We start from the raw sequence: 15,245 nt of genomic DNA on the forward strand, positions 1-15,245 counted from the left end.
TATCTTTCAAAAATCTAAACCTTTGTTTGCATTTTGTAATGTCTCCTATCTTTCAATCAGAACACAAATGTTATATTTTCTTTTTCTTAATATCTCTTATTTAATAGTTTTGAATCAAGACCCTAATCTTATATTTTCTTACGAAATGTCTCCTATTTTGTAGTTTTGAATCAAAACACTAATCCTTTGAATTTTTCAGAATGCATCCTATTTTTGAATCAAAACAGTTGCCCTTTCTTTTTTTTTTTTTAATATCTACTATTTTTGAAATAAAATCTTCAACCTACGTTTTCTGATAGTAATGTCTTCTATTTTTCAATCAAAACCCTAATTGTATTTTTCTTTTCTGAATGCCTACTGTATTTGAATAAAAAACTTAATCAAATGTTTTTTTAGGAATGTCTACTATTTTTGAATCAAACTCCGAATCCTATGTTTTCTAATAGAACTGTCTCCTATTTTTAAATCAAAACTCTAATCCATTGTTTTCTTTTTGAAATATCTAATATTTTTTAATCAAAACCCTAATAGTTTGTTTTGTTTTTTCAGAATGTCTACTATTTTTGAATCAAAACACGAATCCCATGTTTTCTTATAGTAATGTCTTCTATTTTTTAATCAAAATCCTAATCCTATGTTTTGTTTTTGGAATGTCCGCTATCTTTTAATCAAAACCCTAATCCTATTTTTTCCTTTTGAAATGTATGCTATTTTTCAGTTTTTAATCGTAACCCTAATCCTTTCTTATCTTTTCAGAATGTCTCCTATTTCTTAATTAAAAGCCTAATCCTTTCTTTTCTTTTTGGAATGTCTACTATTTTTTAATCAAAACCCTAACCTATGTCTTATTATAGCAATACCTCATATTTTCAAAAGTAGGAGACATTACTATAAAAAAGATATAGAGCTTGTATTTTGTTTGGAAAAGAAAACATAGGATTTAGTAATGTCTCATATTTCATAATCAAAACCCTAATCTTATGTTTTCTTTTAGTAATGGCAGCTTTTTTTTAATCAAAATGCAAATCTTATGTTTTCTTTTTGAAATGGCCCCTATTTTTCAATCAATAACCTAATCCTTTCTTTTACAACATGGGTGAATTTCTATTGGGTGGGATCGTACAAATACTAAGGCACCGGATCACATCAGAACTTCGAAGTTTAGTGAGCTAGGGCAAGAGTAGTACTTTGATGGGTGACCTCCTTTGAAGTCCTCATGTTGCACCCCTCTCCTGCTTTTTTTGCCACAAGGTTTATTTTTATGATTTTATTTATTTAATAAATAGCAATAATATTAATAAAATAAAAGACTAAAATGTGTTTTTAATCAAAACCTCATTCCTATATTTTCTTTTATAATGCCTCTTATTTTTCAATAAAAATCCTAATCCTACATTTTTTTTTGAAATGCCTTCTATTTTTGAATGAAAACACTAATCTTATTTTTTTTATGCAAACAAAAGTGTACGCGCCAATCGCATAATAAAGTGTGCCTGAATGTAGAGTGTTGGTCCACAAGCAAGAAAGTGAATACCCGTAGTAACTCTAGATCTTAAAAAAAGCCTAAATAATTGAGTGATGTGTGTGAGCAAAAGTAAGCAAAAGCAAGAAAACATGACAATTGGGAAGAAAGAAATCAAGCAAGAAAGCAATGTCCGGGCATAGCATCCCTCTAGGGTTATGAGGTGCAGGACAATGGTTGTCTACACATGCAATCCGATTTGAACCAAAAGGTTTCCAAAAATATACAAAACCTTTATTTCTTAGGCGAAGTGTATCTGAATAGGTGCAGAGCTTATACAGACATCCACACAATCGCATTAACACTCTATGAAACCTTTTGTGAAGTAATTACCATCTCTTAAGTAAATAATCTCTCCCAAAACAGACATTACCCCCAATCCAAATACAATGCAAAAATGCAATTTCTCCTAAAATCAACTCCACATTGCTGCAAAGAGCACAAAGATTTTCACTAAATCATTCCAAAAGATTATGGGAGATGAAGTCTCCAAAGTACCCTAATCAAAGGTGTACTCTCTACTATCTCGTATTACAGTAAGTCTATGATAGATGGGAATTTCTTATTATAAGGTAGCAATATCAAATATGAGAGCTAGGGATTTTTCCTCATTAGTAAACATGCATTCAATCACATAATTAGACTGAAATGGATTTGATTGTAATTAATAAAACAACTAACGCACCAAGATACAACAAACAAAGTCAAAAAAATAAACTCTAGAGTTTAACTATGCCCAAACATCTAACAATTAGCCCTCCATTAATGGAGTGAAAGAATTCAAGATACAAATGAAGGACGAAAAGAAAAGAGCCATGAAAACCTCCTTTTGAATCCCTAAAATAAAGAATCAATAGAGGAGTTGCTTGGAAAGCTTCCATGCACGCCGCCAAGATGGTCTCGACAGCTAGGATCTTCAATACCCTTGAATGTCGATCCAAATCCCTCTCCAAAACACCCCTTTAGTGCTGAGGATTCATCTATTTTCTTCCAAAACTTTGACTTAAAGAATCCCCCATGGAATAGAACAGACCAAGGAAAAGTTGCCCTAAAAATCCTCTTAAGTTCTATTTATACCCGGCTTCTTACGGCTTGCTTATGGGTATAAGAGGGAGGCCGTGTGGGAGTTGGAGAAGATGGTAGTGAGCCTTATGGGAACACATACAGTCATAAGTCCTATCCGTAAGGTCTTCTTCTTATGTCATGGTCCAACATATGGCCGTAAAGGCAGGACCGTAAACTTCACTATTCAGCTTCTTGCAACCGCCCTTACAGGCATAAGCTATAATCATAAACTACTCTGCATGGTCCATATAAGAATACTTAAGAGAGTAGGCCTTGATCATAGGGTTCTCTGTATCCTCCCTACAGACGTAAACATGCCTGCAAGGTCGTCTGAATTTGACTTACGGGCATAAGGTCGACGGCAAGCTGCCCATATGCCATTCTATTTGCCTTGTTCTTAATACCTTGATACCAAGAGGGCTCCAAATTCATCATTTTGTGTCTAGAATTCTTCCTTTGACTTTCTTTCATCTATATGCACTTCCCTAAACCTATTAATGCAAAACATACTATATTTAGTAATGAACTCAAGAAGATAGTTCTAATACATGCAAAATGAGTGTACAAATTCATATAAAACATATACATGTTGTACACTCATCAAATTCCCCCACACTTAAGATTTTGCATTACTTGAAGCAAAAATAAAGCATTGCAAACCAAGTGGAGAAAGTGCAAGCCCTCAGATGCTCAAGAATTTTGCGAGCATTATAAGTGGGTCGAGTTTCAATAACACAAGGATGCTAAAAATTTAAAGTTCCAAAAATAGTGAACACTCTATTCAGAATTATCATTTTTTGTGTGTGTGTTAAAACTATCTACTTTGCTTTTTTCGACCTAGAGGACTTCACTAGCAAACAATCACAAACAACTTCTTATTTATAAGGTGGTAGCTCCACACATACATAAATATAGCTCTTTTCTCGCAAATGTTCATCAAGCGGCTTTCACATTTTAAGGGTGGTAGCTCTTTCCACATCTTTTACCACAATACAGTAGCTTTTACTCACCTAAAGAGCTTGCTCTTTCTCTAGTTAGGGGACACAAATTATTCGACTTATTGAGAGTAGCTCCACACTTCTAATAGGGGTAGCACTTTTTGTTTCTAATTTCATTAAATTCTTTTTAAAAAATTCTTTCAAAGTTGCAAAAAGTTTCTAGTTAAACCAAAAGAATTACAATAATCAAAGCAAAATGAAATCTAACACGGTCTAAGTTGCTGCAATACAGTACTTGTGTGCTCTAATTAGTTGATTGGACAAAAATAGAGTGCACACTTAAAAAAATAGAACTTAAAATTGAACAAACTTGCATGTGTCCACCTAATACTAAAGAAACACCCACTACATTTCGAATGCATCGTCATAAGTCACAACTTGGCATGTAAAAGAATACGATGAATCCTAAACCCCTCCCCCACACATAATTCATACGTTGTCCTCAATGTGTGTAAATATAGGCATGCAAGGCAATGTAAACAAAAAAGAAGGGGTAGTGGCCAACTAGCTCTACAACTCTAATGCATGGCCTAGGTCATTGAAAAATTGTTTATGTGTTGCTATAATTTCCATCAGGCCTTCTTTGAGCTGTCTAATCTCTGACTGTAGCTGCTAGATGTGGAAATGACATTGAGGAGGGTGAACTGGTGCCCTCACGCTACCTATAGTAGACGAGAGCGATGAGTCACTCCCAGTCTCATCATCCAATATATCTCTAGAGTCCTCCCCAGGAACTGAAGGTAATCGGCAAGGGTTAAGAGTGAGCATATACCACAATATTCGTCATATAACCATACCAATGGATCTAAGGGTGTCTACCCCAAGGAGGGAAATACTGCCTACTACAATATATCTCTCTAGTTCCCCAAAAAGTTCCATTCCTCGAATGAGACGCATAATATACTATCCACCAAAGATGGAGCTCAGATGGGTGTGCTGCCCCAGATGTGCAAAAACCTTCGTTAACATGAATTTGAGGCTGAGTGGCTTGCGCTCCATCATACCGAACAAATAAAGTAGCTCCTAACACCCTACAACTCCCTGACTGTCTGCTCTATAGGCAAATAATCATGCCATCACCGCATGAATGTAACACAATGCACAGTTATTGATATATGTTGCCTTGGTCAAACCTCGGTTCATAGTTCCTTCTAGAGCAGAAATGGTTCCAAACCACGATAGCCATCTCCATTCATTGATAACCGATAACTAACTCATCCTACTCACCCATCGTGATTGCTCACTATCATAGAGCCGAAGGAGAAGAGGAAAATCTGTGTAACTCAAGGTGCACTTGACTCCAAATAACTAAAATTAAATATTTCATGCTCTGTCAAAGTCAGTCAACTGGCGATCAATCTTTATTGTGCTCAGAACCTCAAGTGTGGCAACTAGATATGTTTTCTCTACAATGTCGAACAACTGATTCCAACCTTCGGTACTTACAAATTTCCAAACCACTTTGTCCAATCTTGACTGTTCTAACACCTGCTAATCTATAATGTGGAAGTGGCCAAATCATTTCAACTTCAGAGCATTATACCGTTGTTCAAAACGTGAAGTAGGGAAGGTGATTTTAGTGGGAACATTAGGTGGCAAGGTTGTTGATCATGTATGTGATACATCTCCTTTCAACTTCTTTGATGCTCTTGCAAGTGGTTGTTGAGAGGTGGAACCCACATAATAGCCTTTATTCTGTGGTCAAGTAGTTATTCATTTGGTTTTAGTCATCCTGCACATGAAAAGAAATAGTCATTTCAAAAACATTATGCAAACATCAAGAACAGAGGAATTTACGGCCTACTTACATTTAGGCTTGTGGTAGTAAGCTTGGAGGAACTTAAACTTTAGAGAAAAATTATGGTCGTAACCCATGAGCTTAGAGTGTAAGAAGCTATTTTGTGCACAACAGCTTCGATATTCATAATTAATATAAACATGATAGTATAGGAAAATAAAATAGGTTGAAATCATAATAACAACCATCCTTAAAATTGGACTAAAAGCCATAATGCATAAAAGGGAAAAATATAATCTCACCTCTCGTGATAAAAGGGAAGAAAGGATAGGTCAAAAATGAGAACAATAAAAGGAAGGTGGTTACTTTTGCTTAAGATGAGGAAGAAACACAAGGGAATCTTTCACAAGAACTAGAGAGAAAAAGATGCAGCTAACTGAGGTATGGAATAGGTGAAATGGTTTAAAAAATAGAGGCATACTCATTCGAAGGAGCTTTGACCCTAGCGAATTATGGCCCATTTATGAGCATAAGTGCCACCGGTGAGTTTCTCTGATTTTCTCATACGGTCTTATTTATGGGTGCAAATTGCCCGTAAGGAACCTGGGCTGACTCCCACAAAAAATACTAGGCGTAAGGATTAAAAGGGGTGCCCATAAAGTACTCTAGATGACCCATACGGGCTCACTTGCTAGCGTAAGATACCTGTAAGGAATCTTTGAACTGTGCTTACTCGGACTTACGTGCCGTAAGTATGCTCGAAAAACTCTCTGAATTCCCCTTGCAAGGTGTCTTACGGGGGTTAGATGCGCGCAAAGCTCTCTGTTTGAGGCTTACGACCGTTTTTACAGGCATAAGTAGCATGTAAGAGTCTCAGAAAATTGATCATAGTTTTCCCTGTTTCCTACAATTAAGCGCAAATACACATATGACATAGGAAGCATAAAATGATTCTCTATGATCATAAGTATCCAACCCGCACATGAAAGTGCACGACATGCTGAGCTATCTATTTCAAGAAAAAACACAAAAACCAAAACTAAGGACTCAAACTTAACAAAATACCAAAGTTTTGCTTGGGTTGCCTGCTAAGAAGCGCTTGTTTGACATCATGACTTGACGTACCTGAAATCTAGATGTCAAGGAAGCCTGTTATTTGAGATTTCTCATCTTGGATTAGGAATGATATTAAAACAATTCTTTAGCATTTGAACATTTACTTAAATTGTGCCATGTTCGGGATGCATTATTTCAATTGCACCATGTATTAATACTTGAGTGATGCAATAGGGCACAGACCAATATGACTTAACTTTCCCTGGAAAGAGTTTCAAGTGAGAATTATATAATAACACATGATCTCCCTCACAAATGTTACACCTTGACTTAATCAATTTGTCGTGATAAGTTTTGTGCATTCTTTGTAGATGCAAGAGTTTGCATATGCCATTTTCCACCACTCATCTAACTTATATAGATGAAGTTTACTCTTTTCTCTTACAGCATCTAAATCAAAATTTAAGAACCTAGTGGCCCAATAGGCTTGATGCTCTAACTCAACTAGTAAGTGACATGCTTTCCTATAGATTAGACAGTACGGAGAGATTGCAAAAGATGCCTTGTAAGCCATCACATTATCTCAAACGGATTTATTTTAATTCATGATTAGAGACCTGTACTTAACCACTCGTTTGAGGTGATAAGGGGTCGCCATTCTATGAGTACCTCCATATTTCTTGAGAACCCTGTCCAGTTGATTGCCCTAGGTACACCAAAATAGAACAATAATCCTTTTTCAGAAATTGGCAAATAACCCAAGCATCATTAGAGGGCAAACCTAGAGCTTTAATTCATCTCAAAACATAGTCTACTGCTACCAAAATATATCAATTGCCATAAAAACTAGGAAAAGAACCCATGAAATCAATACCCCAAACATTAAAGATTTCACAATTAATGACGGGATTCTGATGCATTTCAAAGCGATGGGAAATGTTACCTGTTCACTGGCAATTGTCACGATGTTGAACATATCTTTGTGTATCATGAAAAATGGATGGCCAAAAGAAACAAGCTTCAAGTACCTTCAACGAGGTTTTATTTGAGCTATAATGCCCCCTATGGGTACTGAGTGATGCTGCCTGATGATTTCCCATACTTTCTTATGTGAGACACACCGTTGGATAACCTGATCTACACATACTCAAAACAAGTTCGGATCATCCCATATATAATGCTTCACATTCACAAATAATTTCTTTATAAGATATGAAGTTATATATTTGGAAATGACCCAAGCGATAAGATAATTTACAAAATCCACAAATGAATATATATCGACTTCACCTACTGTATTGATAAAATAAAGATGCTCTTCAGGAAAAGAATTATTGATTTCGATCCCTTCTCAAAATTCTTCCCCTGGGTGCTCAAGTATTGACAAGTGATCAGCAGCTAAATTTTCTGAGCGTCACTTGTCTTTAAACTCTACATCAACTTCCTGCAAAATTTAAACCCAATAAATTAGTCATGGTTTGGCATTAGTTTTGCTAAACAAGTAGCGAAGTGCAGCATGATCTATGAAAACTATGACTTTGGACAGAATAATATAGGGATGAAATTTCTCAAATGCAAACAGAATAGTTAGCAACTCCTTCTCGGTGGTGGTATAATTTACTTCTGCATCATTCAGATTTTTACTAGCATAATATATAGGTTGAAAGTGCTTATCCTTTCTTTGTCCCAAAACAGCCCTGACAGTGTGATTGCTTGCATCGCACATGATCTCAAAAGGGAGGTTCCAATCGGGAGCTATAACAATTGGTGCATTTACTAGTTTCTCCTTAAGGGTCTTGAATGCTGATAGACATTCCATAGAGAATTCGAAAGGCATGTCTTTTTCAAGAAGTCTAGTTAGTGGTTGTATTAACTTCAAAAAATCCTTGATGAAGTGTCGACAGAAACAACTTAAGCATCAAGATCCAACAACCAACCAAAATCAAGAAAATAAACTCTAGAGTTCAACTATGGCAAACATCTACAAATTAGCCATCCATTAATGGAGGGAAAGCATTCAAGATACAAATAAAAGAGGAAAACACATGAGCCATTAAAATATCCTTTTCAAACCCCAGAATAAATAATCGACGCCAAGATGGTCTCGACGGCTACGATCTTCATTGTTCCACTTCTTATGACTGTCTTTACCAGCATCAGATGTGGTCGTAAGCTCCTCTGAATGGCCATTACGGGCATTCTTACGAGCATAAACCTTACTTGAGAGATTCTTTGAATTTGCTCTAAATCCTACTTACAGGCATAAGCATGCCCACAAGGTCATCTGAATTTGATTTACAACCTTAAGGTCAAATGTAAGCTGCCCGTAAGCCACACAGTTTGCCTTGTCCTTAATACCATGATGCAAAGAGGGCTCCAAATTCATCGTTCTGGGTTAAGCATAATTCCATTGGCTTTCTCTCATCTTTAAGCACCGCTCTATGCCTGTTAATGTGAAACACACTATATTTATCATCAAATTCCCTAGGATAGTTCTAATACATACCAAATGAGTATACAAATTGATATAAAATACATGCATGTTGTACACTCGTCAATTTGCTTTTGGAAATGTATACTATTTTTGAATAAAAACAATAATCATTAATTTCTTTTCATAATATATCATATTTTTTAATGAAACCCTAATCCTAAGTTTTAATTAAAACTCCTATCATTTGTTTTGGGAATGTCTGCTAATTTTCAATCAAAAACCTAATCCCATGTTTTCTTTTCTGAATGTCCCATATTTTTCAATCAAAACCCTAATCCTATGATTTTTTTTCAAAATGCCGCATATTTTTCAATCAAAATGCTAATCCTATGTTTTCTTATTCGAATGTCTCCTATATTTCAATCAAAACACTAATTCTATGTTTTTCATTTCAGAATGTGTCCTATTTTTCAGTTTTGTATCAAAACCCTAATCCTTTTTTTTCATTTCCCATATCACCTCTTTTTGAATCAAAACCCTAGGAGTATGTTATCTTTTGAGAATGTACACTATTTTTTAATCAAAACCATAATCCTATATTTTTTCTTATAGTTATGTCTCCTATTTTTCAATCAAAACCCTTATATTGTGTTTTCTTTTTGGAATGTCAACAATTTTAGAATCAAAACACTAATCTTATGTTTTCTCATACTAATGTGTCCAATTTTTAAATCAAAACCGTAATCTAATATTTTTTTTTGGGAATGTTTACAATTTTTTAATCAAAACAATAATCGTATATTTTCTTTTCGTAATATCTAATATTTTTTAATCAAAACCCTTATCCTAAGTTTTCGTTTTTGACTGCGTCCAATTTTTTAGTCAAAAAAATAATCCTATGTTTTCTTTTCGGAAAGCATCCTATTTTATAATCAAAACCATAACCTTATTTTTTCTTATGGCGATGTCTTGTATTTTTGAAAGAAAACTTTAATCTAAATTTTTTCTTTTTGTAATTCTCATATTTTTTTAATCCTAATTTTCTTTTGGAAGGACTCCAATTTTTAAATCAAACCCCTAATATTATGTTTTTCATTCTAAAATGTATGCTATTTTTATTGAAAACAATAATCCTATGTTTTCAATGAAAGCACTAATCCTATGTTTCCTTTCGGAATGGCTATTATTTTGGAATTAAAACCTAATCCTATTTTTTCTTATAGTAATGTCTCCTATTTTTTAATCAAAACCCTAATCCTATGTTTTATTTTAGTAATATCTCCTATTTTTCAATCAAAACCCTAATCCTATTTTTCTTATCGGAATGCGAAGTATATTTGAATCAAAATCCTCACACTATTTTTTCTATCTGGAAGGTCTCTTATCTTTCAATTCAAACCCTAATTATATGTTTTATTTTCTTAGTGTTTCCTATTTATCAGTTTTGAATCAAAACCATGACCTATTTTTTCTTTTCGAAATTTCTACTATTTTTTAATCAAAAACCTACTCCTTTCATTTCTTGATCGAATGTTTGCTATTTTTGAGTGAAAACCCTACTCCTATGTTTCTTTTCGGAATGTGTCTTTTTTTCATTATTAAATGAAAACCCTAATCCTTGGTTTTTTTTTGAAATGTGTCATTTTTTTCTAATGTAAACTCTAATCTTATATTTTATTTTCGGAAATATAAGTTTAGGGTTTTGAATCAAAACCCTATTTTTGATAGGAGACATTACTATAAGAAAACATAGGATTAGTCTTTTTAAGCAAATCCCTAATCCCTTAATTTTCTATTGTAATATCTCGTATTTTTCAATCAAAACATTAATCCTATGTTTTCTTTTCGGAATGTGTACTATATTTGAAATCAAAACCATAATCTTATGTATTCTTTGGGGAATGTCTCCTATTTTTTAATGAAAACCCTAATCCTACTGTTTCTTTTCAAAATGCCTACAAGATTTGAATCAAAATATTATTTTTTAGTTTTGAATTAAAACTAAACCCTAATCTTATGTTTTTCTTTCCTAATGTCTCATACTTTTCAATTAAAACCCTAATCCTTTTTTTATAGCAATGTCTCCTATATTTGAGTCAAAACCCTAATCCTATGTTTTTCTTTTCGGAATGTGTTTTATTTTTCAGTTTTGCATCAAAACCTTAATCCTTTGTTTTATTTTTTGGAATGTTTGCTATTTTTTAATGAAAACCCTTAATAATATGTTTTCTTTCTAGAATGTCACCTATTTTGCAAACAAAACCCGAATCCTATGGTTTATTTACTTAATGTCTTCTATTTATCTGTCTTGAATCAAAACCCTAACCTATGTTTTCTTTTTGGAATGTCCTATTTTTCAATAAAAAACCTAGTCCTTTCTTTTCTTTTAGCAATGTCTGTCATTTTTTAATCAAAACCCTAATCCTATGTTTTCTTTTCTAAATGTATCCTATTTTTTTTAGTTTTGAATCAAAAACCTTAATCATTTTTTTTGAATGTCTCATGTTTTTCAATCAAATCACGAAGTCTATATTTTCCTAAAATAGTGCCTCCTATTTGTCAATCAAAACTATAATCGTATATCTAAATGTCTCATATTTTTCAATCAAAACCCTAATCATATATTCACTTTTGGAATGTCTACTATTTTTGCATCAAAACTCTAATCCTATGTTTTCAAAGAAAACCCTAATCCTATTTTTGAATAAAAAGCCTCATCCTTTTGCTCTCAGAATGTCTCATTTTTTCTAATCTAAACCATAATCCTACATTTCAAAAATCGAATCCTTTGTTTTCTTTTTGTAATGTCTACTATCTTTCAATCAAAATCCGAATCATATGTTATTTTTTTTTTCCTAAATATCTCCTATTTATCAGTTTTGGATATAACCCTAATCTCATGTTTTCGGTTAGCAATGAATTATATTTTCTAGTTTTGAATCAAAATCCTAATCCATTGTTTACTTATCAAAATGCATCCTATTTTGGAATAAAAATCTAACCCTTTCTTTTCTTTTTGGAAGATCTATTATTTTTAATCAAAAGGCTAAACCTATATTTTCTTATAGTAATATTTCCTATTTTTCCAATTAAAACCCTAATCCTATGTTTTTTTAGGAATGCCTACTATATTTGAATCAAAACTCTAATCCTTTGTTTTCTTTTTTGGATGTCTTCTATTTTTGAATCAAAACACTAATCCTATGTTTTTTTTGGAAATGTCTCCTATAGTTCGATTTTTAATCAAATCCCTGATCTTATGTTTTCTCAAAGAAATGTGTCCTATTTTTAAATAAAAACCCTAATCTTATGTTTTCTTTTCTGAATGTATCATATTCTTCAATCATAAACCAAATAGTATGTTTTCTTTTAGGAATGCCTACTATTTTTTAATCAAAACCCAAATCCTACTTTTTTCGGAATACCTACTATATTTGAATCAGAACCCTAATCCTTTCATTTTAATTTTGGAATGTCTACTATTTTTCAATCAAAAGCCTAATCCTATGTTTTGTTATTGTAATGTCTCATATTTTTCAATCAAAACCATAATCTTATGTTTCTTTTTTAGATTTCTGCTATTTCTTAATCAAAACAATAATCTTATGTTTTCTTTTGGAAATGTCTCCTATTTTTCAATCAAGAAACCAATCCTTTCTTTTTCAACTCGGGTGAAATTCTAGCGGGTGCGAACATACAACACTAAAGCACAAAATCCCAACAAAACTTCGAAGTTAATTGAGCCAGGGCTGGAGTAATACTAGATGGGTAACCTCTTCCAAGCTCCTCCTATTGCACCGCTCGCCCTTTTTTTGCTACATGGTTTATTTTTTTTATTTTATTAATTTTAAAAAATAATAATGGTAATAATAAAATAAATGACTAATCTATCTTTTTAATCAAAACCCTAATCCTATGTTTTCTTAGAGTAATTTCTCCTATCTTTTGTTTCGGGGGATCTCTACTAATATTTAATTAAAACATTAATCCTATGTTTTCCTTTTGTAATGCCTACTATTTTTTGAATAAAAACACTAATCCTATGTTTTCTTTTCAGAATGTTTCCTATTTTTGAATTAAAACCCTAATATTTTATTTCCTTTTGGGAATGTTTGCTATTTTTGAATCAAAACAATAATCGTATTGTTTCTTTTTGTAATGTCTCATATTTCTTAATCAAAACCCTAATGCTAAGTTTTTTTTTAAATGCCTCCTATTTTTTGATCAAAACTTTAATCTTATGTTTTCTTTTGGGAATGTTTGCTATTTTTTAATCAAAAGAATAATCCTATGTTTTTTTTCGTAATGTCTCATATTTTTCAATCAAAACCACAATCCTATGTTTTCTTTTTGGAATGCCTACTATATTTGAATTAAAAACCTAATCATGTGTTTTCTATTCCTAATGCCTCCTATTTTTAAATTAAATTTCTAATCCTATGTTTCTTTTCGGAAAGCCTCTTATTTTTTAATCAAAACCATAATCTTATGTTTTGTTGGGGAATATCTACTATTTTTTAACATCTCCTATTTTTAAATGTCTCCTATTTTATAATCGACACCCTAATCCTATGTTTTCTTTTTAGAATGCCAACTGTATTTGAATCGAAACCCTATTCCTACATTTTCTTTTCCTAATGTCTCTTATCATTCAAGAAAACTTAATCCTATGTTTTCTTTTCGTAATGCCTCTTATTTTGGAATAAAAACCTTATCCTTATCATACATTTTCTTTTAGTAATATCTCCTGTTTTTTATGCCAAAAACTAATCCTCTGTTTTTGTTTCGAAATGTGTCCTATTTTCAGCTTTGAATCAAAACCCTAATCCTTTGTTTTCTTTACGGAATGTTACATTTTTCTGAATGAAAACCCCTAATCTTATATTTTTTTTGAGAATGTCTATAAACTTTTAATCAAAACCCTAATCCGATGTTTTTAATTTTGAATATCAGATATTTTTTAATCAAAACCCTAATTCTATGTTTTCTCTCAGAATGGCTCCTATTTTCTAATCAAAACACTAATCTTATGTTTTCTTTTTAGAATGTCACCTATCTTTCAATCGAAACCTTAATCCTATGTGAATGCGTCCTATTTTTAGTTTTGAACCAAACCCTCACGTTTTTTTTTCCTTTTCAAAATAGCTCCTATTTTTGAATCAAAACCTAATCGTATATTTTCTTCTCAGAATATCTACTATTATGAATAAAAACCCTAATCCTATGTATTCCTATAGTAATATCTCCTATTTTTCAATCAAAACACTAAACTTATGTTTTCTTTTGGTAATGTCTACTAATTTTTTATCAAAACAATAATCGTATATTTTCTTTTCATATTGTCTCATATTTCTTAATCAAAACCCTAATCCTAAGTGTTTTTTTCTAGGAATCCCCCTTATTTTTTAATTAAAACCATAACCTTATGTTTCCTATTTGGAATGTCTGCTATTTTTGAATGAAAACAATAATCGTATGCCTTGTTTTCACAATGGCTCATGGTTTAATCAAAACCCTAATACTAAGTTTGAATGTCTCCTATTTTTTAATCAAAACACTAATCTTATGTTCTATTTTGGGAATGTATTCTATTTTTGAATCAAAACAATAATCCTATGTGTTCTTTTTCAAAATGTGTCATATTTTTTTAATCAAGAGCCTAATCCTAAGTTTTTCTTTTCTAATATCTATTATTTTTGAATCAAAATTCAAATCCTATGTTTTTAAATAGTAATGTCTCCTATTTTTCACTGAAAACACTAATCCTATGTTTTCTTATAGTAATGTCTCATATTTTTCAATTGAAACCCTAATCCTATATTTTCTTTTAGGAATGCTTACTATATTTTAATCAAAAAATTAATCCTATGTTTACTTTCCTGAATGTCTCCTATCTTTCAATCAAAACAGTAATCCTATGTTTTCTTTTCGGAATGTCACAAATCTTCTAATCAAAAGTGGAATCCTATGTTTTCTTTTCGTAATGTTTCATATTTATCAGTTTTGAATCAATACCCTAGCTATTGTTTTTTTCCCCGGAATGTCTCATATTTTTCAATCAAAAATGTAATATGTTCTTTTCTTTCAGAATGTCTGCTATTTTTTAATCAAAACCATAATCATATGTTTTCTTTTCGGAATGTGTCCTAATTTTTAGTTTTCGATAAAAACCATAATCCTTGTTTTCTTTTCAGAATGTCTCATTTTTTTGAATGAAAACACTAATGCTATATTTTCGTTTCGGAATGTCTCATTTTTTTTTAATCAAAACCAAAATTATATCTTTCAAAACCGTAATCCCTTATTTTTTTCGTAATGTCTCTTATCTTTCAATCAAAACTTGAATCCTATGTTTTCATTTCTCAATATCTCCTATTTACCAATTCTGAATCAAAACCCTAATCTTATGTTCTCCTATAGTAATATATCCTA

General features: G+C 32.1%; 1 pseudogene; it reads left to right on the forward strand.

Moving 5' to 3' along the window:
- The first annotated feature begins 1,109 nt into the window (after window positions 1-1,109).
- Window positions 1,110-1,228, forward strand: LOC120251988 (annotated as a pseudogene).
- Window positions 1,229-15,245: the final 14,017 nt, after the last annotated feature.

The sequence above is a fragment of the Dioscorea cayenensis genome, chromosome 20 (genome assembly GCF_009730915.1).
Source record: "Dioscorea cayenensis subsp. rotundata cultivar TDr96_F1 chromosome 20, TDr96_F1_v2_PseudoChromosome.rev07_lg8_w22 25.fasta, whole genome shotgun sequence".
Taxonomy (NCBI): domain Eukaryota; kingdom Viridiplantae; phylum Streptophyta; class Magnoliopsida; order Dioscoreales; family Dioscoreaceae; genus Dioscorea; species Dioscorea cayenensis.